At 55.8% G+C, this 27482-nt stretch overlaps 1 protein-coding gene across 4 annotated transcripts in view; it reads right to left on the bottom strand.

Moving 5' to 3' along the window:
• Positions 1-20304, bottom strand: part of ATOSB (atos homolog B) — a 40305-nt gene extending 20001 nt beyond the window's left edge. For 3 of the 4 annotated variants that reach the window (XM_063320693.1, XM_063320694.1, XM_063320689.1), the window contains exons 1-2: positions 20190-20304; positions 15303-15392 (exon numbers count right to left, since the gene is read on the bottom strand). The gene's annotated coding sequence lies outside the window, so the exon portion shown is untranslated. Of the gene's footprint in view, positions 1-15302; positions 15393-20164 lie in introns of all 4 variants that reach the window. The other variant, XM_063320690.1, reaches the window with a different exon arrangement.
• Positions 20305-27482: the final 7178 nt, after the last annotated feature.

Here is a 27482-nt window from a genome sequence, read left to right as displayed (position 1 = left end):
ACCAGTACCAGGCCTACAGGGAATCTGCCCTCAGAAGCAATGAGCAGGACCATTAGGAGTCAAAGTCAGCAGAGACCAGCTGGGCTAGATGGAAATTCAAAAGCCGACAGCAGGTCCCTGGGTGAGGGAAGCAGCAATCCACGACGCCTCCCAACAAGCCCCTGGGTCTGTAGCAGAGTCCTGATCACACAGAGGAGTTTGGAGCCAATGACCAACCATGTTTCCAGATCTGCAGCACATCATCCCTCTCCCAGCTCTCCCCCGATGCTGTGTTCCCTTAATCCAGAGCTATCTATTTATCCATCTCTGCCCCAGTAGGGATCATTTATTTTTCCATCTGCTCCCTGCTCTTTCAGAGCAGACAGGAAGGTTACTGGGCAGGACCCAACCAGGACAGAGACCTGCTCAGCGTGCCCAGGGCTGGCTGGACACTCCACTGCCTGCATGGGGACAAGGATCCACCCCATGGATGGGAGGCTGGGATGCCTCTTCACCACACTTCTCCCTTGCGGTGCTCACCTTTGGTCCCTCCTGGGAAACCCTCAACACCGAGGATGCCCCAGGCCCCGCTGGTACAGCAACGTACCTGTGGCTGGAGGAGATGAGGGCAGAGAATGGGTTCGGCACATGGCTGAACCAGATCCAGCTTGGGAGCTGGATTCTCAAGCCACAGGTACTGCCTCCACCTGCTAAGCCCTGTGGATTTCCCCGCTCTCCTACGGCACCCCCACCCCATCACCTGGGGGACCCAGCACGGGCTGCCGGGCCCTTGGGCTCCCTTAAAGCCCAACCCTGGGCAAGCACCTGCCCTGTGCTTCCCTCTGACTCATTCCCCCGTGATTCACCCCCTCCTCCTGCCTGACTCACCCATTTCTGCCACGGCCCTGTGCACACGCGCGTGTGTAAGCGTGAGTTTGTGTGTGTGCGTGCAACCCAGCTGCAGTCACCGGACAAACGGCACAAACTCTGGAAGGCAGCAAACGGGAGCGGGGAGCCTGGGGGGGGCTGTGCCAGAGCCCTGGCTTCCCGCAGCACCCGGCGGCAGCGGGGGCAGAGATGACTCCGCTGGCTCAAGGCCGCGGTGGGGAGACAGGGCAGAAAAGGCAGGACAGGAGCACTGCCGTGTGCCAGCGCTGCGCAGATAAGGAGCAATGCTCGGGGAGGGCTTCCTCCAGGCTCCAACACTGCCTTGCAAGCAAACGCGTTCCCTTTATCAGCTCTCCAGCAGCCTGACCCCCACCACCAGCTGTGGGAGGGTTACCAGGCACTGCCGCAGCTCAGATCCACAGGCCAGCTGTCTGCCAAATAATCTGCCTTTGGGTACAGCCAAACATGCCCCCCCGGCTCCCTGCAGGCTGTGCTTCTTCCCAGTTTGACTCTCCAGGGTGGAGAGCTTCCAAAGCGCCAAGAAAGGATTTCATCAGAGCATGGCTATGATCACTCAGCATCAGCTAGTGCAGGGCCCACAGGCTTGGCCAGTTCCTGAATCTGGACAGTACAAGCCACGCACACGATGATACATACACAGGTCCTCTGCAGGCTGCTGCACTGACTAGTAATGCTAGGGCCTGAAGCGCAAACAGGCTTTGCTCATCATCCTTTCTTTTCACCTCTCCCCCAGCACCAGCCCTTCCGAGGGCTCTCCAGCTGACCTCAGCCTCCTCCTTGGAGGAGACCAGAGCAGACAGAGGCAACACGAGGAAGCCTGCACACCGCAGCTGCGCCGGAGCCCAGCGAGAGCTGCGGCACAAACCTCCCAGACGGCAAGCGGCTCTGCGTACCAGAGCACATCCATCTGCGTCAAGGAGCACACCAGAGCGCCGGCGCGCACAGAAGACACCGGTCTGCGCAGCACACCCGGTCACGGACCTCCGCCTCTGCCTGTCATAGCTGGAAGATCCATTTGCCATTGACTACAGGAGAAAACTACTGGGATCACACAGGGGCTCTTCTCTCACCCTTTCTGCTCCACATCCCACCACTCAGAGTCATGCTGACAAGGGGCTGTGGTCCCTTCCACCCAGGAGCGCTTGGCCAGCTGCAGAATTTTGCCTGCAGCCACATTCAGGTTACTCAGGACAAGCCTTGCCAGTGCTGCAACAGGACAAGTCGGTCAAGCATTACGTCTCCAGCAGGTTCACACAGCCCCAGATGGGTCAGGAGGCCCTGACACCCAGGAATTAAAACCATCCTTTGGCCAGGGAAGAAGGGACAATGTTTTGGGCTGGGATGTCACGTATTAATAAGGATGAAGAACGACTTTCTGCCAAAGCTCAGCACTATATATCAGAACTGCTGGTTCTCCCTGGAATTTTACATTCCTGATCCTCATCAAGTACACACGGAGCCTTTCTCCCTTCTCAGGACAAAGAAAAACAAGTTTTTGTCACACAGGTTCCTGTGGGCTCCAGCAGCTTCCCCTGCACAACACACCTCCTCTCATCAGGATGCCCTAGTTCCCCAGGTCCCTTCTAGGCAGATAGGGTGGGAGATCCTCAGCGCTCACCGTGTGTCATCAGAGATGCCAAAGGCCAACAGTGTGGTCAGTGTCACCAAAGTCAGAGCTGTGGGCAAGCACCTGAACAAAACTCAGCAGCCACCAGCGGGACAGACCCAGCAGTTTAAATGCACATGCCTAAATCAGCGTGTCACCACCGAAAAGACAGGCTTCCCTCCAAGCCCGGGGAGGCCCTGAGAGTGCAGCAATAACCTACATGATCTCTTACACAAGACCAGCGCCCTGCCATAGTCCCTGCGCAAAGGGGAAGCCGAGGGATGTGCCCAACACCCAGTTAGAGCAGCTGGGGACTGCTCCAATTTCTGCCAGACTGTGATGATTTCCTGCCAGCCCTCCATTTGTGACTAACAGAGGGGTAACATCCTATCTGTAATACCCCCTGGCTGGAGGGAAGAGCAGAGACGAGACAGCCAAGCTGCCCTTGCTTCTCACGTCTCTCCCACACCAAGGGGATCCCCTGAAACTGCCTTGTGTTCCCCTTCGGTAGCCCAGGTGGCTAAGAAGAGTGACAGAGCGTCCCTCCAAAGTACAGTGACAAGACCTTGCTGCCTTCACATAGCACGTTTCAGGTCAGCAAGCTGGAAACTGTCACCAGAGAGGAAGCAGTTTATTCACCCACCTTTATGTTCGTGGCATGCTTTTGCAGCACAAGTGATGCCAGAGAACAGGATGAGAAGAGAGGATTTTGGGCAACAACAGGTGGAGAAATTCAGGCTTTCTCAATGTCGATGCTAAGCAGCAAGAAGTACATGAAGTTGATGCTTCTTCTGAAACAGTTCCTGGTTACAAGAGCACAGAGCATGACTCTGAGAACAGGCCATCTACCAAGGTGAACAGAAGATGTTACAGTTTCCAAGAGCCCTGAACCAAGCCCTCCATTTCTGGGTTCTCCTTCTCAGAGCAGCTCTGTGCTCCCTACAGTTCTCCCTTCGCAGTGCTTGAAAAAGTAAAGCCAGCCTCCAGGCTGCTAACTTAGGTGGTGGCTTCAGTGATCCTCATGGAATACTCCCTGGGACCCGCTTTCATCTCCTAGACAGAGCCCAGTGAAGCATCAGCCCTTTGTTCCAAAAGTCACATCCAAGGTCCTCTGATCCACCACAAAGACCTGACGTGGAATTTCTTTAAATGATAGTTTAGAGGGGGGAGTACGCCTGTGCCAGGGGATGGAGCTGAATGGCCCGGTGCCTGCTAATCCAGCCTGAAAGTTTTAACGACTAGGCTGCCTTTTCTGGTCGGTAACTCGAACCTAACTTTGCTAAAATTGGAAAGCCGACCGTGTGGTTCGCAGCTGGCGCTCACCCTTCCTGCAAGCTGGAAACCCCTATTGTCTCAGCAGCCCTGATCAGCCCCCCCGCCCTCAGCAAGGGGATGCTCTTGTTGACTCAGCACATCCTGCAGCCCTCCGAACACGTCCTGGGTGGGCTGGTCAGCTGGCTGACGCCATCTGAAGCTCAGGATTGAAACTGGCCATGTCCTTTTTCCACCTTTGCTGTGGGAAGGGAAACGGAGGTTTCTGCCATCCATCCCTTCCTTAGCTTCTTTTGCTGGACCCTCTGGTGCTGTGCCCCACGGGGCACCATGAGCAGATGACATTAAGCATCAGGGCCAGGAAAGCAGCTAGTCTTGGGCTTTGCTGCTTAACTACACATGGAAAATCCAGTTTTAGCTTGCGCAGGCCAACTTCCCTCTTCTGTCAAGGCAAAAATATGCCTACAGGCACTGGGGACTGTCTCCTCTTCTGCATTTTGGAGAGATCCTCCCTTGCAGGCACTGCCTTTTACCCTCTGCAGCCTCCACCAGCTCAGAGCAGGTTGGAGAGGCTCAAGTGCTGGCTACACCAGTTACACTGCAAATTCAGGTGCCATGTGTGGGGGCAGCTGCAAATGTAATATCAGGGGGGAAAAACAGAACTAAACCACACAAAAATCCCAGGGCAGAAGCCTTGCACAAAGCCTACAGTCCTGGCCTTCTGGCTCCCAGTCTTGTGTTCAACGCTAATTCATCTCAGGATACAGTTTGAGTTTTCACTCTCGTCCTAAAGCTCCCCATGAAGTTGCCCTCACTGACTTCCACAATTTCTTTTCTCTCCACCCCACTTCCAGCAGGGACCTCAGCCACTGCCGCCTCCCAGCAGAAGGGTCTCTTACGACCTTTGTAATTCAACACACTGGGAAAGGCTCAATCCCTTCCCTCTATTCCTAGCCCAACACAGACCTTAAAAGCCCTCTTTGTTCCTGCTACAGACCCTATCCCACAACCCTGGCTTAACCCTTAGGGCATTGCCTCAAATAAAGAGTGCTTCACAGAAGCAAGGCGGGGGGTTGCAGCATCGATGGGAAGCTGGACCTCCACCTACAAAGGAGCTGTCCTGACAATCTGCTGGTGGCGTGCAGGATGCATTAGATACACACAACGAGGTGGGCGTAGGGAGATGTCTCTGACCATCTTCATCATCAGTACAAACTACTACCAAGATGCGCACGTGGGGACCCTGTGCCCCACACTGCTGCAGTGACATGGGCTCAAAACTCCTTATAATCTGCTGGTTTTGCTCTGCCTGCCCTCAGTTCAGCAGGTTGTTTGTTTGTTTGTTTGTTTGTTTGTTTTTTTTAACAAAACACACTCCATGCAGGCAGATTTGGGGCCGCAAGAAAGGGATAGGGGTGAGGAAGGAAGCAGGTGGGACCCAGCACTTCCCTTGTCACTCCTGCAAGGACTCCTCTGCTCCTGCCCACAGGTGCAGCCACTGCTCCGTGCCCAGGTGCAAAGCAGAGACAGCGAAGGATGCCATGCTGTTACCCCCACAGCCTGCAGGCAGGTGAGAGCGCAGTGACAGCACCCCTGATCCCTGCCTTGTCTGAGATAAGCTCAGACCCGCATCCTGAGCGGCAGCCCATAAATCACATGTTGGAAGAAGCCGTGCCATGGGACTATCAGTAATCATACGGATGCCCTGCACATGGGAACGCAGAGGGGATGGAAGGTGCAGCCAGCCCTCCCTGCCCTAGCATGATCCCTGGCACAGGAGAAGGCAGTACGAAGCAAGGGCTGCTTTGTGGCACCCAAAAATGCCAGCTCTGCGGCTGTGATGGAACACCCCGAACACCATCTCCATGGTAGACAGAGCAGGCTTGCACCACCGCACCCCCAAAACACCACCTCTGCGGACAGGATGGGGTAGGGCCACCTTGCAGCACCCAAAAATGCCATTTCCTACCAGCTGCTGTCACTTCCCCTCTGCCCCTTTCCGGTCCTGTTCCACCCCTCCCTGCTCCCCAGGCCACGGGCAAAACAAGTCACAGCATGCTGTTCCTGCCCCAGGGAAGGGGAGACGGTGGGCAGCCCCATCACCGGGCACAGCCTGGGGAATAGGGCAAGGGTGGTACCCACTCTGAAAAACCAGGCGACGGGGAGAGATAAAGGTACCCACATGTCCTGCACTAAGCAACCCTCCTCCGTTCCCATCTCTCTTGAATCAGAAGTTGGCCCAACTGCAGGGCTCTGCAGCACATGCACATTACTTAGCATGGCCCAGAAAAGAAAGGTAACGCCACAAAGGGAAAAAAAGAAAATAATAATAAAAAAAATAAAGACCCAGATAGAGCATTATAAACCAGAAGAATGCCCTGGCTCCCAAAAGGCTGGTAGGAGACTGGATGCTTCCTTGAGAGCGAGTTGTTGCATTCTTTACCTACTCAAACACATGACTCTTAAAGACTTGGATTCTCTGGTCCAGCTCCAGAAGCTGATACATTTCCAGGTACTCACCTCAGCTTCTCTGTGTTCACCACACACCTTCAAAAACCCTTTTGAGGGCCTGCTCACCAATTAAGCTCTCCAGGACCAGGTCCACAGCAGCAGCGTTCACCCACACCAGCATCCTTTAAAATCCCTCTGTCAGGTGCAGTAGCAAATCACCACCCATCTATCTACCTTGTAGGCAGAGAAGCTAAAGTTTTGTCCATTCAGGTTCCAGGTCAGATGTTTCACTAATGTTATTAAAGTTATGGTTTCTTGACTGCATTTCTCAAGATCGCAACGAGGTTAATAGCCCAGCGTTGTCCGGTTCATCCAGGCCATTGAATGGGAAAGCAGAGCTCAAGCTGCCGAAAACACACAGCTATTATGCACTTCTCATCTGCGAGCCTCCTGGCATCTTTCCGCAGGCCTGTGTCTCTTGGTTGCTTCACTCCACCTTCCTGGGGACTCTCTGAAAACAGACCCTTTCACCGCTCCCGGGGGAAGCGTGTTCAGGTGGTATTTGCTGCTGTTGTCATGCAAAGCATAACGTTATTGCCGATACCCTTGCCCCAGCTCTATCTCCCAGGACAACATAATAGTAGATTAAACTCATTATCCCCTATCACTTTATGGCACAATCTTTTCATTTCTCTGTTAACACACATCTGAGACATATCGGGTTTCAGGCAGGCTCACTCCAAAGGAAATTCCCTGCTCTTTCCTTACAAGGATTTGCACAAGCAATACCTTTCCTTTTTGGTGGCAAAAAAAGACCAAAAAAAAAACCATCACCAAAAAAAAAAAACAACCACAACCACCAAAAAAACCCCAAACCAAGAAACACTCCAAAAACCCCACTTGAAGGTTCGCTTAAGGACAGAATATGAGTTTTCTTTCCAGATCACCACTTTGGTCAGACCTTTCCCAGGCTCTGGAGGGCAGCATTCTCACTGCTGCAGCTCCGTCAGCGGCGTTTGTAGTCGAGCAGTGAGGAAGCTTTCAAGGGTGAGATGCCTTTTCGTTCCCAAAAGCAACCAGCACATGAACACAGGCATTTCCTGGTAAACTGTTCCTCCTTGCTTCCAGCCCCTGCTACAGGGGTGGCCTCTGATAGCAGCCTTCCTCCGGAAACACCACTGCGTTCTGCTCAGTTACTCTAACAGTATGATATTGTAGGGAAATAGAATTAAACAGAGACGTAATCTATAATAAATCATTCCTACTGAGCTGCCAGGGAGATAGCTGCACAGGAGAAAGAGAGGAGCTGTAAATGTGTTTCCTCAACAAATCCAAGCCAGGAAACAGCCCTTTGGTTAGAGGGAACAGGCACAGCAGCAAGAGGAACACTTTGAGGGTGCCACCGATTTTTGTGTTCTCTCTGCCCAGATTTATCACATGGCGAGGAGATCATTGGAAATACCTTAAGATCCCAGACTGTCAGCCCAGCAGAGACGCTGGCAGACCAGCCCAGACAAAAAGTCTGAGAATATTTTAGTTCCTCAAAAACTGCTCATATTTTTAGCTGTTGCTGCTCATAGAAGACGAATTGAAAGCAAACCTCAGCCCTGCTACTTGATGCCATTAACTGCTTTATTTTTCTGGCAGCCACAGCAGAGAGGACCTTGAGAATTACCCTCTTTGTCCACCACTGGCCCAGCTATGCTAATCTCATCAGTAATGCAAACACTGGTATAGAAAGGCCTGGAGTGACTGTGCTAACCTGTCTGCGCTATGCTCCCTCCGCACAGCTACAGCACGGCTGGCTGGCAGCAAGAAACCCCAGTGCACAGAGACCAGGCGTTTTCTTTCCCCAGGCCTGAGTGGAGCAAAGAGCTGGCTCTTGCAAGCTATTCTGTATGCATCTTCCAGACAGGGCAATCTGTACAGCCCTGCTGGCCTCAACTATCTTCTCACAATTTAGGGAATGCAGGTAGACACACCCACCGAGCCAAAGCTTCCTCTCCGTCCCAACGACCCATCCCCAGCGCTCTTTCCGCAGCAGCAGCATTAAGGTTGCTCCTGATGTCCAAAAGGACACTGGCCATTTTTTCAGAGTGACACTGCTTAGGATGGTGTCCCCGTCTGACTGGTAGCAGGTACGCACGTCCCGGACTTGCCTAAGGCGAGGGCAGCAGCAAAGCGCAGCAGCACGTAACCCACACAAGTACTTTCCGAACTTCAGCACTGCGGCTCAGCCAGGAGGAAATCTCTCTTGGCTGCCTCCCCCTAAATGCTTATTCCAGCGCTGCCTGTCTTAACTCCTCCCCAAATCAGGAGCAGAGTATGTGACCCCACCGCCTTTGGGCTTTTCTGATCCTTTGAGCTGTGCTTAAAAATGCGTAGTATGAACAGGCAAGACAGAAAAAGAGGGAGCAGCACTTCAAAGATTACATGATTATAAGTCATCAGGTCACAGCACCCAGGAGTCTTAGGCAAGGATGTCAGCAAGCGAGGTGCTGCACAAATGGCAACAGGGAAAACATCCTCTGTCCTAGAAACAGGCAATTCACAGCCCAACACATACACATAACCCAGACCCTTATCTGCTGGGCTCTGCACCATGGTATTTCACAGCACAGGGGCCTGGGGCCTCAGTCTGGAGGAAAGATCAGAAACAACAGGCTGTGAAAGGGAACTATGGTTTGGCTCCATGGATTCTGACCATGCTCCACCATCATCTGCACCCATAATATACCGTAACCCCAATTCTCGCACCAAGTGCTGAAGGGTCATATACACAAATAGCAGCGTTAGAGCTGCTGACCTGAAACTGCCTTCAGTGTCAGGTACCTTCGTCCCACCTTCCTCCGTGGGAAGGAAGCTCCAGCAGCCAGCGCAGAGCAAGCTGTTCCCCTCTGAAAAGCGAAGGAACCTGTCAGAAGCAGGAGGGGGGAAGCGCACTGCTGTCTGCCGCAGGCGGCTTTCTCAGAGGCTCCACGCTCCAGCTCCCACACCCTTGTTTGCTCTCCCTGGGGAACACTAGGCTCTGGAGTCCAGTGGACATTTTACAAACAAGTCTAGCCCATTTGCGAGTTTTAAGATGCGTGGAACTGTACAGCGGACGGCATTGGGCAGTCTGCATAGATCTTGTACTCACCCTAAATCGGAGACGGATGGTACAGCAGATTGGAAATGGTGAAATGGTTTTCAGGGGAGTTTCTGAAGCTTGTATCCTGGTTCAGAGCTGGATGGAGTGGTCACAGCTCAGGCAAGGATCATGACAGTTGTGAGCACAGGGCTCTTTGGGCAGCTCATGGACAAGCATCCTCTCCACTCTGGTTCTGCCTAGTCCCAGACAAACCCTGGCCACAGGCATTACAGCAGCGTGTGCCACCCCACAGCGACGCCACACACCTGACCTCAGAGCATCCTCCAAAGGTGGTGGGGCAGGCTCCTTCCCCTCTCCTTCTGGGCTGGGCACAGAGCTGTGGGCAGGGCGTTGTAGCTCCCTGCGAGCGCTGACCTTTGCGAGGTGTAATGAGAGAGGTTCACAGCTCACGCAGCCACCCATGTTGAGATGGGCGAGCTGTGCTTGCTGCCAGCCGGTCCCTTCCCCCTGGCTCACATCCAGGACTTTAGGCACATCATGGAGGACGGGTCAGGTCTCAGTCACGCTCACATTATGGCCAGGCTGGTGACGGCTTCCTGACCTGTTCTCTCTGCGCAGAAAGCGGCATGATGTTCCCTGCTTCCTTCAGCAAGAGGAGCCAGCTTTCTACCAGCATCTGGCAAGGGGCCTGCCCAAAGGCAGCTTCAGAAACATTTAACGTCTCCTTTACCTGCCCCAGAGGATGGTCTCAGACCGTATCGGAGGGCTCACCAAAGCATCGGAGGGCTCACCAAAGCATCGGAGGGCTCACCAAAGCATCGGAGGGCTCACCAAAGCATCGGAGGGCTCACCAAAGCATCGGAGGGCTCACCAAAGCATCGGAGGGCTCACCAAAGCATCGGAGGGCTCACCAAAGCATCGGAGGGCTCACCAAAGCATCGGAGGGCTCACCAAAGCATCGGAGGGCTCACCAAAGCATCGGAGGGCTCACCAAAGCATCGGAGGGCTCACCAAAGCATCGGAGGGCTCACCAAAGCATCGGAGGGCTCACCAAAGCATCGGAGGGCTCACCAAAGCGTCTGCTCTCCATCAGAGTACAGATACCCTGGAGAAAGGCAAACTGGATGTGTGAGGTGGACGGCATGGTGCAGGGCCAGGCATCCTGGGAAGACGCAGGCATGGCTGGAGCCACTTACATTGATTAACCGAGGATAAGCAAGGGCAGCAGAATGACTTGCTTTCCTCCGTGGGACAGTGAGAGCGCTCAGTAGACTGGTTTCTTTCTGGCTGGGCCTGCTCTGCAGCTCAAGGCTTCAAACAGAAAAGGTCTGCAAAGAGGAGCTGCCTGCCCGTTCCACGGAGAGGGGCGAAAGAGGGGAGAAGCTGGACAAAACATCCCTGGCCACCCACCCCGAGGCTGCTGCCCGAGGAGAATGGCTCCGGATGCTAGATCGTCATGCAGGAGCCCAGAGGTGCCGAGCCCGTGGCACTGCTGGGACAGGGCTGCATGGAGGGCTGCAGCAAGCTGCACGGCTGCCCCAGCTGCTCCTCCACCTTGTGCTGCGGAAAGCACAGTGCGGGAGATGCTGTCAGCGGCGAGTTGCCATAGCAATCCCCCCAAGCATGTCCCCCTGCCTCCCTCCTTTGTCTCTGCTCCCCCAAGGCTTGCTGTCCCCTCCCCGCCGCCCCACACGTGAAACGCGCTGCACAACACCCAAAAACCTCAACATGCTCTTAAAGGGCTGTTCATCACCCTGAGGAAGGAAAGGGGGGCAGAGGTGGAAGCCCACCCCCACCAGCCGTCATCCCCAGCTGCTTCACAGGCAAGGCGCATGGTCCAGACCCGGGTGCATCACACCCCACCGTGCCCAGTCCTAAGGCGTGACACGGGAGAGCCAGGCAGCCAGACCTGGGGTGCAGAGTCCTCTCCAGCTGCACCCCAGGTCGTGCTGTGGCAGGCACAGATGCTTCAACATCTCTGCCTGTCCCAAGATGGTGACATGCAGCCCCTGCCCCGACCGGCACAACTGGCTGCCTGCATGTCAGAAAGCCCAATGAGCTCTTTCTACCTTGTGGAAGCACCAGGTTTGATGGAAATGGAGGTCCCAGGCTCTTGCTGCAGCCTGGCAGGCATCTCCCAAGTGTCTGCTCTCCAGTCCCAGCCCATTTCCACTTCAGGCAATTCTGCCTTGCTGCACTGAACCTTGCTGTGGCTTGAACCAGAGACAGGATCCTGCTTTATTTCCTGTCCTAAAAACTGTTGTCTATCGTTGCTATGTGCCACTAAACAGTCACCCAACCCGGCATGTAAGCAGAGCTCCTCTCCCGATCACCTCTCCCACGGGGACACAACATGGAAGGAGAAGATAAAGGACACTGCTGAACCATGCTCAGGTGTGATACCTGCCAATGTCTTTCAATGAATTAATTTAACATCTTAACAGAATGGATAAAAACCAACTTCTGAAAGCTCTGCTTCCCTCTGCACTCTGCCCTTCCCCAGATCCAGTAAGACCCACCACAACTGGTTACATCACTTGAGGGTTATAGCAGAACTAGCGAAGCCTCGGTCCTGATCCAGGATGAGTCACGGAGCTCAGGAGACCGTGCAACTTCCTTCTGATACCATCAACCATGTCTAACACTGGCTAAAAATAAAGATGGGCCAAAACTGCAGAGACACATCTTGCCTCAACACGAAACTGAGCAAACCTCAGCACTAAGCTCGGCGCTGATGAAAAAAAAAAAAAAAAAAATAAAAGGATCACCTGAGCAAGTGGAAACCAAAAAGTGCAGAGAGGCCAAAAGTCTTGGGTGTACAAACAAGGGAGAGGCCGGGCGGCCTCACCCTGTGCTGCGCTGGGCTAGGGGATGGCAGCGGCAGATGCCAAGCAGCCATCCACCCATACAGAGAGGGCCAGAGCTGGACTCTCCTCCCACTCAGCTGTGGGCTTTGGAGCATTTCCACATCCAGAGGCTTCACGGAGACTGTTTTCTGCACCACATGCGCCCACCCGAGACAACAGGGACCGACTCCTGCAAACCGGAGGGAGGCTGCGTTTCTGGCAGGGAAAGGCTGGGAAGCGTCAGCCTGCTCGCCACCACACAACACGTGGGCACCCACAAAGCAAGGTCCAAAGGGTGCTCGGTGCTAAAAAAAACGGGGTCACACACACATCTGATATGGCTTAGATGCTTTAGGTAAGTGAGGAATTCAAAGTTCTTCCTAATCCCTGGGACACTGTGCCCCAGCAAAACCTTTGCACACAAGGATATGGGACTCTTGCATGGCTCTTAGCAGGGAGCCACAGGATCACACACAAATAGGGGCTCAGAGGGACACCGGCAATATTCAGAGACCTAAAATTAGCCCCAGCAGATGATCCTCTGCTCCATTCTCGGGAGCAGCGAGAACCAAACAAGGATCCAGCTGTCCCAACACTCCCATGAACAGGATCTTTGAATGCCCGACCTAATTGCAACAGAGATGGTAGAGCAAAGAGGGGATTCCTCGCATAACTCCAGTGCCAATACTCACGAGGAACTCAGGGCCCCATCTCTGAAGGGGAAGGTCAGCATTTTCTTGGGTATTCCAATGGAAAGACCTTCTCCTAGATCATCTGGTAATACCAAGGGGCAAAGGCAGCCCACACATGCTAACAGCAAGCTGGAGGACATTACGCTGACCACTTTCTGTTGAAGATATAACCTCCACTTTGCCCCGTCTTTTGAGTTTGCCAGGAAAGCACTCCCAACAGAGGCACTGCAAGTCTGTCTGAGGGTCTGCAAGCTGTACTGGCTTCCAGATTACTGCCAGCTGCACTAAACTGAACTAACATGTTTAATTCAGTCCAAATACAAGTTAACTAATGTCACATGGGTTGGGTGGTATCCAAACCAGAGAGAAGAGGTTCACGCTATGACCAAGTAATGGGAGAAGCTGCTGCATTACACGTATATGGCAGATTTGCTGTCCCTGGAGCTATCAAACCATTTGGTCAGCAAGAGGGGGTGAGGGGGGAAAAAGTGGATTTGACACTGTGAGCCTTGTGTTAAAATGCCTTTTTTCAAAAGGCAGGGGAGCCCTGAGAGGATGCTGTGAGCTTGGTGCACTGGGAACTGCAAGCAGCTCCAGCAGAAGCAAGGGCAAACCTGTTTTCTGGTCTTAGCCGCATGAAGTGTCTCTTTTCCATCACCGAGAGATATAAGACCCCAGCATGGAGCAGTGTCCTAGTTTCAGCAACAGCGGACTCATTTATCTTCTAATGCTTGGGAAAACTGCGCTTTTGGAAGACTCTAGTGTGTGAATTTGTGAAAATATTTACTTGATAGCCAGCTATCTCTGTGGGATTCAAGGTCTCGGTGTTTTCAAGCCTTGCCAGGTGCAGGGATGAGCAGGAGTGAGCCCTGGGCACTTGACACAAACTGGCCAGCAGGATTATTTTCATACCATGAACATCACATTCAATATAAATTAGAAAGTTTTCTGCATTTTTTCGCTCTCCCTTGATGGCAGTGGTCCAGAGAACTTCTGGCCCCAGTGCAAGACCCCTGAGCTCTTCTCTTCCCCCCAAAGCCGTAGCTGTCGCAGCGTCTGACATTTGCTGTCCACTGCAGGGAGTGCACAGCTTCCTGATGATAGAATTGGCTGAGTATAATTCTTATATATCTTATATTAGTATTGGAATCACTACTGGTTCCTTATTATTATTGTCAATTAGTCTTATCCTATTATATCTATTTATATTTCAACCCTTGTGTTTCCTTGTTTTCCCCGCTTCCCCTTCCTGGGTGGGGAAGGGTCGTTGGGTGATAGAATAATTGTCTAAATGACAATAAATTGCTATGGTTTTTTCAAACCATAACAAGCAGGTATTAGTGATTGTTACAGCTCAGCTGGATAAAGGGTCTGCTCGCTGCCGCTGCATTGTATTACTGGCAGTCCACAGCACACAGCACTGACGTGAGCTAAGGACTTCTTCCTTCTTTCCTTTTAACTTCCTAGGTGAATCTACCCCTGCCTCACTCACTGTGGGTACCACTTCAGCATCAGGCTGAAGGATGAGATGGCCCAGTCTCCAACTGCCTCTGGACTGGCCCCAAACTTCCCTGGCAGACACTTCAGAGGAAGAGCCACACAGCCTGGGCAGACACGTAATGGCTTCCCCATGTAACCTCTCTTGGCCAAATCATGCCTGAGCTCTGGAGTGAGAGAATGGCTTGGCCTCCACCCCCAGAGGCACAGTGCTGATGAGTGCTCCCTTCCCGGTGAGAGCACACCGTGCAGGAGGGGCAGGCACTGCTGGATCCCAGGCAGGCGTGCAAGCATCCAGGCACAGGGACGGGGAGGGAAGCCCACAGCCATCTCAGCCCACTGCTTACCTCAGAGCAGCAAGGGCCTGACCTTCACATTTCTTGACAGTGGCAATACAAAGACTACCAGTCCTCCCAAAACGCTTAGCTATCACTCTAAGCCTCATACACCATGGACAAGGGCATCCTCGAGCTACAAAATCCTGGGAGAATGCAGGCGAGGCTCAACTGTTTCTGAGAGAAGGCAGGATCACGTCTGCCATGAGCTCTGGGTGAAGTCTCAGCTCTGTTTGCTCAGGTGAAGGACAGACAGCAGCAGAGACCAGCACCTGGGAAATACTGCCGTTCAATACTGCTGGTAGGCAGAAGGACGAGTGCAGCAAGCACCACAGACTGCAAGTTCCCAAACACACTGCCCTTGAGCTCCCGACAACTGTGTGCAGGGTCCGACGGTCTTAACAGCACCGGCTGCGCACATCCAGGCTCCTTCGCCACACTGACAGCAAGGTGGGAGGCAGGAGCACCTAGCAAGCCCGGGCTGCAGGAGCACCTCACCTGGGTGACACCTACTCTACAGAGCTGTCCCTACAGGCCAAGGGCAGGAGAGCACGGGGTTCCCCAGCTTCTTCGTACAGCCCTGGTGAAGGAAGAGAAACCGGTGATGGTTTAACGAGTGCTAACCTTGGTGTAGGGCTGGAGCAGACAGGAAAGGAAGCTGTCAGCATCCACAGGCTGGACTTTGGGTTGCTTGTTCTGGCTGTCTTGGGTCACCTGGAAAGACAAGTGCACAGACACACATTCATCTCAGCTGGCAAATACCCTGCCCATGCAAGAACACCCTCCAAACACTGGGCAGGCAGTAACTGCTTGTCCAAGCCAAGCAAGTTTGTGCCCTATGCACAGAAACGAGAGACCCTGAGCACCTTCAAGCTCCTGCCATGCCTTTTACCAGTCCCCAGGCCAGCCCTGCAGCTACAGCCCTGGCTCCCTCCTGGGGCTCCAGTTATCACCCCATTTCCCTGCATGGCTCCGGGTGGGTGCACAGTTGGTTCCCCAGAGAGGGCTGATAAGGTCGCTCCCACCACCTCCCTCCACAGATTTCAGTGGGAAGTCAGTTCCTTTCTGTGCCTGTGGCTTTGTTCTCCTCCACCCGTGCAGCTGTATGTTGCTCCACCACACAGGCTTTGCCGGTACTCGAGTGGGTGCTTTGGCACATGGTTCATCCGCAAGAACAGGCTCTGGCTGTGGTCCCCCCAGGCCACCCACTAAACCACCCGGTGGGGACGTGGAGACAGGGGAGGGAGGGCCAAACTCCGCTGCGGGGAGACACTGCTCCCAGCAACCCAAACAGACCAAGCTAAATCCAACACTGCAGCGTTTCCCAGGCTACAGCGAAGGGGGGAAAACGACAACTGCTTAATAGAAATCTCCGAGAGGCCTGCCAACACCATCACAAAGACGTTGTTTAAGACTCCTCCCCGGGCTCCCAGTGCTGTAATTACAGACTACAGGAGATCGCACTGTGTGGGGGCTAGGTCCTCATGCCCAGCAGGTCCTGAAAGCCGGGACAACGTCAGCCTCCCCAAAACCAGGTCTGATGTTCCCCTGGCCTCAGGCATGATGAGCAAATGCTGTGTAGGGTCCGTCCCTGCACCACAGCTTGTCCTCCTGCATGGGGGCTACCACCCTGCAGTACAACCAAAGCTGCAGCAGCGAGCAGAGCACCGCAGGCAGCCACGCTGCCAGTGCCCCAGGAGCACAGCCTTTAACCGGTCATGTGGGGAGGCACCCCCACACCAGCTTACCGGTGCACCGGGCCTTAAAGCAGGCAGGAGGGCACAGAGAGTTTGTGCTTAATGTCACCTGCACCTACACAGCTAGCAGGTAAACCTCCACCGGCGTGCCAGGAGAGGTCCCGTCTGGAAGCTGTACCAGCTAGTCACCAGGCTATGTATTTGGAGAGCTTAGAAGCAGAACAAGCCCCAGTAAATGTAGTGTGTGCATACGTAAACATCCATATACTTAAAACCCTCCACCAATTCCCTGCTCTACCACAGTATCTTTCAGAGAAGGCTCGAAAGGCTCTAAGCCTAAGCAGTGACAAGAATTGCTTTGGACATGGCTGAAGTGCTGCCACCCACATACTGCTGCAGCACAGGAAGCGACGGCGATGTATCTGACAGGGACGGGTTGGAAACACTCCCCAGGAAGCATGCAATTACCCCAAACAGTCTGCAGCCAGGAGATCTGGATTATCACCTCAGCTCTTGCATAAAGGGTTTTGCATCTTTGTTCACTTTGAACAGGAAGAATCATAGGGTTGACATCAGCCCTGGCCCGCGACATGGCTTCGTTACTAAAAAGCACTTCCAGCTGAATTGCTAACTGCACTTTTTGCAGTACACAGGACTCCTTTGAAGGTTTCCCATCCAAGTATTGTTCTGCCATCACGCTGCTTAGCTGAGGGGTTGTCCAGGCCACAATACAGGCGAGTATGACTGCAAACCACTGGCCAGTCCTGAAAAAGCTCTCTGAAATGCAGAGCATGTGAGCTCAGCTGCTCTTCATTCAGGATTCACAACCAGCTGAGGACACCAACAGAAACAGGGGGAAAACATGTTAATTGGCAGCTGGGCATTCACAAAAGAGAGGAGCAAAGGCAGAGGGAGTGCAAGATATTTGCAAGGACACTCCCCTGTAAAAAAAAAAAATTGCTTTTGAAGCAAACCTCAAACTTTGTGAGACCAAGTTCTTTAGAGATTATATTCACACGGCTCACTGGCTCACGAGCAGAAGCAAAATGGAAAAACAAAGGAAGAAAGATGGTCAGAAAACAGGCTCCAGGAAGCAGTGCTGCCAGGCGCTGCAGACAGAAAGAAGGATCAGAAACATGCGATGGCATGAGCAGGTCGCAGGGACCCACACAACCCACTGGAGGAAGGGGGTCCCCAGGCGTGATGCATGGTGGAGAGCCATCAGGCAAAACCCTCCCAAGGGGGACTCTCACTGCCAAGTAACCCACGACGACACCCTCCCCACAAACCATCTGTTAACATTCAAATGGCCCCCTTCGTGATTTCTCCCGTGTTGCGCCTCACACCTGTCCTGCTTCAAACCTGACTCGTTAATTCCTCCAGCCATGGAGGCCTCCGATAATTTGATTACAGCTACACTGGCAGCACGCTGAAGACACCACTTTTCTAAACAACACCGCCTCACTTTTTCCTTTCACATCTGTGGCCGCGTACCCACAAACGACATGTTTTCTTGTTCTGCATCCAGGAAGCATCCTGGGCCCCGGGCGCTGTGCATTTCCACACAGCACAGGATGGTGCCTACCAAATCTAGAAGGGGACAAGCACGGACAGGCCCAGCGCAGCAAGGGCAGGTAAAGGCCTCAGGAAGAGTCACGAGTCATTGATTTTAAAGAGTCAGATCAGTAACTATTCCACTTGAACCACCCTCAGACCCAGAAGCAGTGGGGACGGTCAGGGTGCCTCTGCCCTCTTCTACTCAACGTGGCCGTGCAGACACGTGCCAGGGCAAGCAGCTGGTAGCAGGCAGCAAGGAGGAAGGCCAGTGGCACAGATGTGCTTCTCTGCCCTCAGAGGTCACTTGAGCCCAGGGAGGGAACTTCCTTTCCTCCTCCTGCTCTGCAGAAGACCTGAAACTGCCAAGGGAACAGGGTCTGGGAAAGCTCAGCATCACAGCAGAGGGAGGATGTACAGTCTGGGTGCTTCACCTGCCTTGGAGGAAGCGACCAGGAGTGAAAGAGCAACCCTACCAGTAAAACTAAAGTGATATGTTACTCCCTAAATTCCATTTCTGCAGAGAGGGCAGATGTGAAGAACAGAGCATGGAGAGCTGCTCTGCCCAGCTTGCTGCAAAGGTGGCAGAGTCGGGGAGCCCCTCAGCAAGTTGTGCCCCCAACAGCAGGGTCCCCAGCGTCAGCGCAGGGTGACCTCACCAGCTTTCCTTCAGGTGGTGGGTAAGAAACCGCTCGCACGGGGAACAGAAACAAGGTGAGCGGCAGAGCCGAAACGGCCTCATCCCTGCCCCACTCACAGGCTGGAGCTCTGACTGCAAACCCGGCTCCCCAAGGACCACAAATCTATAGCTGGGGTGACAGGAGGGCTCTGCTGTCCCCACACATGCTGGCCACACCAAGGTCCACGGGGACAGATGTGTCAAGGCCCCACAAGAGCCAGCAGGAACCTGGCAAAACACTATGGGAAGCAGCTGCTACAGATGAAGCGACGCCTGGTGCTGCCTCCTCTGCAAGAGACGCCGCAGCAGCTGTGTCCCACTAACCCAAACACTGTACAACCCCCCTGCCCATCCGTCTCCCAGCGCTGCTCTGCCCTCAGCCCAGGCAGAGCTGCCAGGAGGCTGCAGAGCCCAGCCCGCCACCATGCCCAAACGGGAGCTGCATGCTGGGACATGTAGTCCCTTCCAGGGTTCTGCTGCTCACTCATGCCAAGACCCGCACCATGTGAATTGCTGCTGTAAAATAAGGCGGTGACGAGGCTTTACAGGATGACTTAACTCTCCCGATCCTCGACCCCTTTTTAAAGCAGAGCCCATACAAAAGTAACTCTAGTACCAATTATCACACTGGGAGTTTTCTCCTGTTTCACCTGCCAGGCCTCGTTCACCCTCTGCATGCGTTACCAAGTTTGCCGAGACTCGCCTTTGTGTCAGGGTTCAACCCTGCTACACCCTCCACAAGGTCACAGCTTGCCATCGTTTCTAAGAATAATGGAGACAATTCAGGCAGAGGAGGCCAGGGCCGCGAGCAGCTCTTTGCTCGTGTGATGCTTTTTAAAAAGGCACCGAGCGGAAGTGAATTTTAGAATACCCTAAGACACAGCACAGCATTCCTCTACCATTCACTTTCCACAGCAGCAGCAAACTCCACCTCCTTCCTTAAAAAACTAAAAGAAGGCTGGCAGCCCCAGAGATAAGCTGATGCCCCTCGTACATGCCACCGGAGGGGTCACGTTCACAGGTGGGTGGTGAATGAGCCCACAGCCCCGGCTGCCATCACGCAGCCATCCCCCCCGCCTTCCCTAGCGCACAGCAGCTCTCTAACCGTGACATCGGGGACGGCCAAGAGGACGCGGCGCACCGCCCATGAGGTTTCTGTACAAATCGGGTGCCTCGGCTATAGCAAAACGCTTGAAACCCCCACCAGGCCTCCAGCTGCTGATTTGGCCTGGGAAAATGTCTCCCTGACGGGTCCTTCTGCTGTGGCCGGGACACGACACGACATCTCCAGGCCTCCACCACCGCCCGGCTCCCCCGGGCACGGGTGCCTGGGAGGGTATGGGGTGGGGGGGAAGAACAGCACCCCCCGGGGCCACCCCCCCAACAGCCTCCCCCGGTCCCAGCACCCCCCGCAGGTCCCAGCCACAGCCCCCCCGGCTCATGGTCCCCCCCCGGCTCACAACCCCCATCCCGGCCACGGCCTCCCCGGTACCACCCGGCCGCGGCCCCCCCCAGCCCCGGGACGCCCTAACCCCACAGCCCCCCTCGCCCCGAACCTTCTGGAACCGGGTCCGCACTAACCTCTCCCGCGCCGGAGAGGCAGCCCGCTCCGCTCCGCTCCCCCCCGGTGCCCGGCCCTGCCCGTCGCGGCCCGGCCGGACCCACCAGCGCCCCCTCCGCCACCACGACCGCCGCGGCCCCGAGTGCTGCGCGGCTCCTTCCGGGTGGCGGCGAGGCCACGCCCCCCGCGGCCCACCTCCCCGGCGCTGATTGGTAGGCTGGGCGGGGCAGGGCGCGGGGCTAGGCCAGCGGTGTGGCGCAGCGGCCAATAGGCGGGCGGCCAGACGGTGACGCACAGCGCCGAGATCCCGCCCTCTCCCCGCCCCCTCCACGTGCGGGTGTGTGATGACAGCGGGGAGGGGGCGGTCCCAGGAGAAGCGGCTCCTCATTGGCCGGCGCAGCGGGAGGGGCGGGGCCTGAATGGGAACTGGGCCGGGGCGGGGGCTGCCGTCGCCGCGACCCCGTGCCTCTGCCCCACGGACACGGCCCCCCCCCGACCCCACGGGCACGGCCCCCCCGGAGCCCTGGATACAGAGCCCCTCTGCCCCACGGACACGGCCCCCCCCCCGGCCCCACGGGCACGGCACCCCCGGGACCCATGGACACGGCTCCCCGCGACCCACGCCCATGGCACCCCCCGGCTCCACGGCCCCCCCCAGTCCCCTGGACCCGGTGCCCCAGAAGCCCACGGAGACGGCACACGCCAGACCCCGGGACACAGTCCCCCTGTCCCCACAGACACGGCCCATCCCAGCCCCATGGACATGGCCCCCCAGACCCCACGGACACGGCCTCCCCCGGGCTGTCCCCCTCCCAGGGTGTCCCACGGGGCCCCCACACTCCCACGCAGCAAAGCTGGGAAATGGCGGTGCTGTAGCCGTCGGCAGGCGCAGGACACGGTGGGGTGTGGGGCAGTTGCCCCCCGCGAAATGGCTGCTGAGAAACACTTCAGCCGTGGGGCACCGGGGGGGCTGTGACACGGGGCAGACTCACCGCCCCAAGGGGCAGCAGCCCAACCGGCCAGCTGTTCAGGGACGCCTTGACTTCAGCAAATTTTGGGCGAAACTCGGTAAAAACAAGGCCAAGTGCAAGGTTCTGCACCTGGGTCGGGCCAATCCCAAGCACAAATACAGGCTGGGCGGAGAATGGCTTGAGAGCAGCCCTGAGGAGAAGCACTTGGGGGTGTTGGTGGATGAGAAGCTCAACATGAGCAGGCAATGTGCACTCACAGCCCAGAAACCCAACTGCATCCTGGGCTGCATCAAAAGCAGCGCGGCCAGCAGGGCGAGGGAGGTGATTCTGCCCCTCTGCTCTGCTCTGGTGAGACCCCACCTGCAGTGCTGGGTCCAGCTCTGGAGTCCCCAGGATCAGAAGGACACAGACCTGTTGGAATGGATCCAGCGGAGGGCCATGAAGGTGATCAGGGGGCTGGAGCACTGGAGCACCTCTGCTATGAGGACAGGCTGAGAGAGTTGGTGTTGTTCAGCCTGGAGAAGAGAAGGCTCCAGGGAGACCTTATAGCCCCTTCCAGTACCTACCTGCAGGGAAGATGGGGAGGGACTCTGTCAGTGAGCGTAGCAATCGGATCAGGGGTAATGGTTTTAACCTGAAAGAGGGTAGATTTAGATTAGATATTAGGAAGAAATTTTTCACAATAAGGATGGTGAGGTGCTGGAACAGGTTGCCCAGGGAAGCTGTGGATGCCCCATCCCTGGAGGTGTTCAAGGCCAGGCTGGATGGGGCTTTGAGCAGCCTGGTCTAGTGGGAGGTGTCCCTGCCCAGGGCAGGGGGGTGGAACAAGGTGATCTTTAAGGTCCCTCCCAACCCAAACCATTCTACGACTCTATGAAAAACAGACCCCCATCCAACTCACCTCGACGCAGCTGCAACACTGCTCTAAAAATAGTGGGGACCGGTACTGTCAAGTGATAAATATAACCGAGATCTCATCTTCAGAGCGTACAGTGCTCCAGCTGCCAGCCCCAGTGCCCTCCTGGCCTTGCTGCTGGCCTGGGGATGCTGTTTTTGGAGGCTCCATCATGGACAAAGCCATGCCGGGTGCTCTCCAGGAATAGCCATGTGCAGGGGGGAGAAGGACAGATGGTCATCTCACATCCCTGCCACACAGTTTTCTGCGGGGAGAAGCGGTGGCTCGGAGGCACTGCTACATGGGCATGGAGTCGCTGCCAACATGGGACCTCATGTCCTCCCGGGGCCTCAGCCTGTTGTTGTAGGATATTTCTTGTTAATATGGATGGTCCTGGAATCAGGTTGTGGGCTGTTGAAGCGTATTTAATACATGGACCATATTAATTTCTGAGGCTGATGAGGGGAACATGTGATGCTCCGGTGCTCCTGGTGGTTTAGGAGCTGCTGCCTCAAGCCACGCGGCTGCAGGTGCCAGTTTCAGGGAGGAAGAGCTCAGGAGGCTCCGTTCCCCTGTGCCCCTGCTCATTGCTCCCAGCGTGGGTTTCCTACACGCTCCCAGGGCAATATTTAGCCTTTCTGCCCTTTGGCCCTGTGTGTCCAACTGGGATGGGAGCAGAGACTGTGGAAACCAGAGGTGGTCTGAAAACAGCTTGGTCCCCATTACATGGCTGCTTGTACAGGCTGCGTTTTCCGGCTTAAACTGTCCGAAATGCGTTCAGGGTTAACAAATAGTTAAAGAAGCATTATTGGCCTGAACGGGAACTGAACTGGAACAACTTCAGTCACAGCTGAACCCACCGTGGAGCTCAATCCAAAAGATTTGCTGGTTCAGCTCCTCGGCTGCAGGGAAATATGGGCTCCTTTGTCCTTGACAAGAATAATACATTTCTGTTTATTGTGTGGGCAATGAAGGATTAATAATATCCTAAGTTATTTACCTCCTGCTTTTGAGTGCTGAGGGTTTGTGAGCGATGTCCCTGCTGAACACACTGTCCCTTAGCAACCTCCCCTGATTTTTAAAACACGGTCTCGTTCCAGAAACAGGATTAAGGAGTAGGACGTAAAAGCTCCTTTTTACAGGCTGGGTGGGGTGAGGGTGCTCCTGCTCCTCCCGGGCACGGGGCAGGGCCTCAACTGTGGCCATTTGGTGGGGAACAGTAATGCAGGCAGAAGACAGCGGTGGTCCAGAGAACATCTGGAAAAATTCCAGAGGCTGGGAAGGGATGGGATGGGAGGAAAGTTACTGCAGGAGCCATACCCCTGCCTTGCAGAGGGACATCCCACGCAGGGCTTGCCAGGAGTGGGCTTCACCCACGCCCTGCAAACCCCTGGGGACCTGCAAAGGGCTTCACAAGGGTCTGTGAAGGCAAGCAGGAAGGTTTACACGCACGAGGCAGGGCTCTGCACCATGGCTGGCCACCTTCCAGAGGCTCGCCTGCCAGGAGGGCCAGGAGGAGGGTGTTTCCCCAGGAAGATGAGGTGTCCCAAGCAGCACGGGGTGGAACGACGTCCTTCTCCGATGAGCTCTGCTGCCTGCAGGGCTTCCCTTTGAAGGGTGCACTGGCGAGGTGACTGGGTGCCGGTGAGTTCATCGCTGGGTTAGCCCTCCCTGCCGGAGCTGTCGGTGTTGCCCTGACCGGCCAGCCCTGGGCTGGGGCTGCTCAGCCTGTTTGCCGGGCTGGCTGCTCCTGACGGAGAGGCTGGCTGGGTGCCAAGCTCCAGCAGGCTGGGAAGCTGACACCAGCAAGGCTCTCCTGCAGCAGTTTTAATTTCATTTAATAGTTTTCATCACAGAAGGGTGATGTCCCCACGCACACGCTCGTTTTGATGGTGTGGGCAGGTGTCGCAATCGCAGAAGCGTCTGCGAAAAGTACGCACAAAGCTGATGGGGCAAGATGTGCCTCCATAGGGGTGATGCCCACACCCTGGCATTGCCCGCACACGCTGCCCATACCAGCAGGCTGGCCCAGGCTACGCACGCCCGATCCCAGTCCGCGTAGGTGAAGCAATAAAGGACCCGAGTGCAGGAACGAGCCCAGAAAGACCTGGAGCGCTGCCAGGGAGAGATTGCAGGGAACTTTCAAAGGCCTTTGGAGGAAGTTGGTGGGAATCAACTGTCAGGTTGCTTGGGGGCCTATGGGGTGCAGAGCGGTGGCAGGGCTGGACTGGGCACCCCGCAGTGACTCATGGCCTCGTCCCACCTGGCAGAGGAGATGGAGAAAGCCCAAGGGGCAGGTGTGCGAGAGGAGCGTTGGGTGTTGCTTCCCCTCTTAATGGCGTGCTGCACAAGCATCTCTTCATCAGGCTGCCACAAACAGGCTTTGGCTTTTCTCTCTCTTGCAGCCTCAGCCCTCCGCATGCTGTGGAGAGACCTTCGCTCCTGCAGCGTTGCCTCCCAGGATTTTGACACTTGTCATTCTCCCCATGTTGGCAATGGAGCACAGCGAAGCCAAACCCTGCCTCTCTTTCCCCATGGCTGTCGCAAGGAGGGGATGCACCACGGAGCCCCACGCTGCCATGCCAGGACCAGGGAATGTCCCCAGGGGAGCATGGGCCAGCGCTGCAGGACCTTTCCCCCGCTGGAACCTGTTCCCAGCAACATGCTTGGTTTACCTGTTTGACCGAAACGTCTGTAAAACTGGAGATAAGAATCAGGTTTGGAGAGTTTCCTGCCAGAGGAGCCCTCTGCCTCTCAGGGATGTCATTCTCCCCTGGCACTGTGGGAATCCCTCCCTGTACCACTCAGAGCAGGGCTCGCAGTCACAACTCAGCCACAGTCACCGCGGTGCCCCAGCTGAGCCTCTTTGCCCACCAATGCCTCATCTCAAACTGGGGGTGTCTGCTGGGACTCAGAGCCCTGGTGGGAAAAGTCGGGGGTGACAACACTGCTGAGGAAAGATGGATCTGATACCACTTTAACAGGCAACAGTGGTAGGATCAGGCTGGGCTGCTTGTCTCCATCCTAAACCCCACACAACCTCACAGCTCCAGCGTTGCCGCCCTCCCATCAGCTGTCCCCCAGCATTTTGCAAAGGAGGGCAGCATTGTGACCACCATGGCGGGACTTAGGCACCAAGGAGCAAAGGGACCTTCCAGGCTATGCAGATGGATGCAGGTCATTAATTCAGTGCTTTAGCCATTGCACTTCTCTGCTGCTTTGTGTCTGAAATGCACATGGGGCTTCCCAGAGTCAAGCAGGGGTCTTGGCTGTGGCCAACACTCGAGAGGTCCACTCTACTCGAGAGGTCCACCCATCTCTACAAGGGAGATGGGCACCCCAAGTAGGTACCAAGGGGAGTGTTCTCCAGGCCTGTGGGTTTGCAGCACAACCACAGCAGATCTGATGTCGTGTTGGTTATGGCTTGTTCTGAGCAGGAGGTCAGCCTGGGGATGTCCCTCCCTGACAGCAGTACTCAGGGTGTGCCCAGCTGCCACCCCATACCCTGTGCTGGAACAACACCCGGGGACAGTATGTGCCTGCTCAGCACCAGGGAAATAATCCCTGCTCACCCCTTGCTGCTGGACACACAAACTTCCCCCTGCTGCTGCTTCAACCCTTGGGGTCACCCATCGCCCCAGCAAACTTGACCTCACTTTAATGGCCCTCTGCCCGGACCTGCAGCTGGGGAGTTGGGGGACAGGCTGTGGGTTTAGGATGGCAGTAGGGACGGGCTCCAAGGAGGGCGACCCTGGTCTGGGTGAGCCCCGGGGGGAGATGCACCGTGTCCTAGTCTTGGATGTGGGAACGGTTCCCTCCCTCATTTTTCCACGCCTCAGCTTCTCACGCTGCAACTTCCCTGCAGAAATGTTTCCTTTCCTTTGTGCCTGCCTTGGAAAAAATAAAATAAAATAAAAGGGTGGAACTGATAAACCCTGTTTACCCACCCAGATAGCACTGGCTGCAAACAGCCGTCCGGTGTGGGCTGTGCCGGCGCTAGTGCGTGCCAGGGCTGCCCGGCGCTGGGCGGTGACATCTCGGCCTTGCTGCTGCCCTCCCTCCCGGCCACGCTGGCAGCCTTCACCGATGCCAAATGTGCGAGCCAGGGCTGATAGCAGGAAGTGAAGGTCCCCTTGGCATCACCTTGTCAGGGTGGCAGAGGCTGGGGCCACCCAGAAGTGCCCCCCACTGCTGCTGGCTGCCCCAGTGTCCAAGGCTGCCTGCTCACTGTGGGTACTTGCCTACACCTAAATTTTGGCATTTCTCCCTGGCCATGCTCGGGGCTGAGCCCTTCCCCTGAGCTCTGTGACTCACAGCGCTCGCAGGGATGCTGTACCCCACGCAGCCCCAGCACCCTGGGGTGCTGCACCCCCTCTTCCACCGCCCGGGCATTTCCCAGAGGACGCGGCTGCTGGGCAGCAGGGCTGAGCTTTGCAGGGATTTGGGCTCTTTGAACCCCGTGCTGTGGGTGATGACAGCTCCAGGGCTGTGCTGCAGGGAGGGACAGCAAAGACCCTTCCCCTCTTCTGGGCAGGTGCTGTGCTCTGTGGGATTCATCTGGAAACTGAGGTCCATGGTACATCCCCATGTTGGTCACTGAAAATTTGTGATGAAGGAACATCCCTTCGCACGCCTGGCTTGGTCAGTGGATGCTGCCTGTTGGCACAAGGTGGCAGCCCAGCCCAGCTTATTTTCAGCAGGGCCGTGTCCGGCACCTTTTGGGGGGAGCTGGGCTCTGCCCTGCCCTGCCAGGGTGGCCCCTGTTCCCCCCAGACCTGGGGTGTGTGTCCTCAGCAGGATGCTGCCCTTGTCCTGCCGTGGGTCAGAGTTATGGGGGGGACAAGCCCTGCTGCAGGAGGTAGCCCCACCAGCCACTGAGAGCAGCGGCAGGGCCACTGCCTTGGGTCAGTTGGCCAAAGTGTCCACGGTGGCACAAATCAGAGCCTGTCCCCTGCCAGCAGCGGGACGCCTTGCAGAGTGTGTCTGCTTGCGAGCACACACCCATCAGGTCACTGCATGACCCAGGCAAGCGCCTGCCTCGTACCAGATCTGACATGTCCCTGGAGGAGGGCTGCGAGGGGAGCCGGGCAGCAGTCTGGGGGTTGCACCCACATCGCCCACCCTCTGGAGGAAAGAGGGCCCCTGGGACTCAGCAGTCTCTGCTCAGAGCATGGCAGTGAGGCCTCCAGGGGCACAGGGTAGCCCTGCCTGTGGGCAACCATGGGTTGCATGTCAGCTGTCCTGCACCTTCCTTCTGCGAGGGGATCTGGGGACAAGGGACTTGCTGGTGAGCTCCAGTCCAGGAGCTCCTGGGCTAGAGAGGGCTCGGGGTGAGGCCACACCAGGTGCATGGTTGCTATCAGGACCTTCTTTAAGGGCCTTTCTGAGCAAGAAGGAGAAACACAGGAGTGAGGCAAATGAGCCAGCACAGCAATGAGGAATAACGG

Source organism: Chroicocephalus ridibundus, chromosome Z (assembly GCF_963924245.1).
Source record: "Chroicocephalus ridibundus chromosome Z, bChrRid1.1, whole genome shotgun sequence".
NCBI lineage: Eukaryota > Metazoa > Chordata > Aves > Charadriiformes > Laridae > Chroicocephalus > Chroicocephalus ridibundus.
Note: the sequence above shows the minus strand (reverse complement) of the source record. Positions and strands in the feature narration are given on the sequence as shown.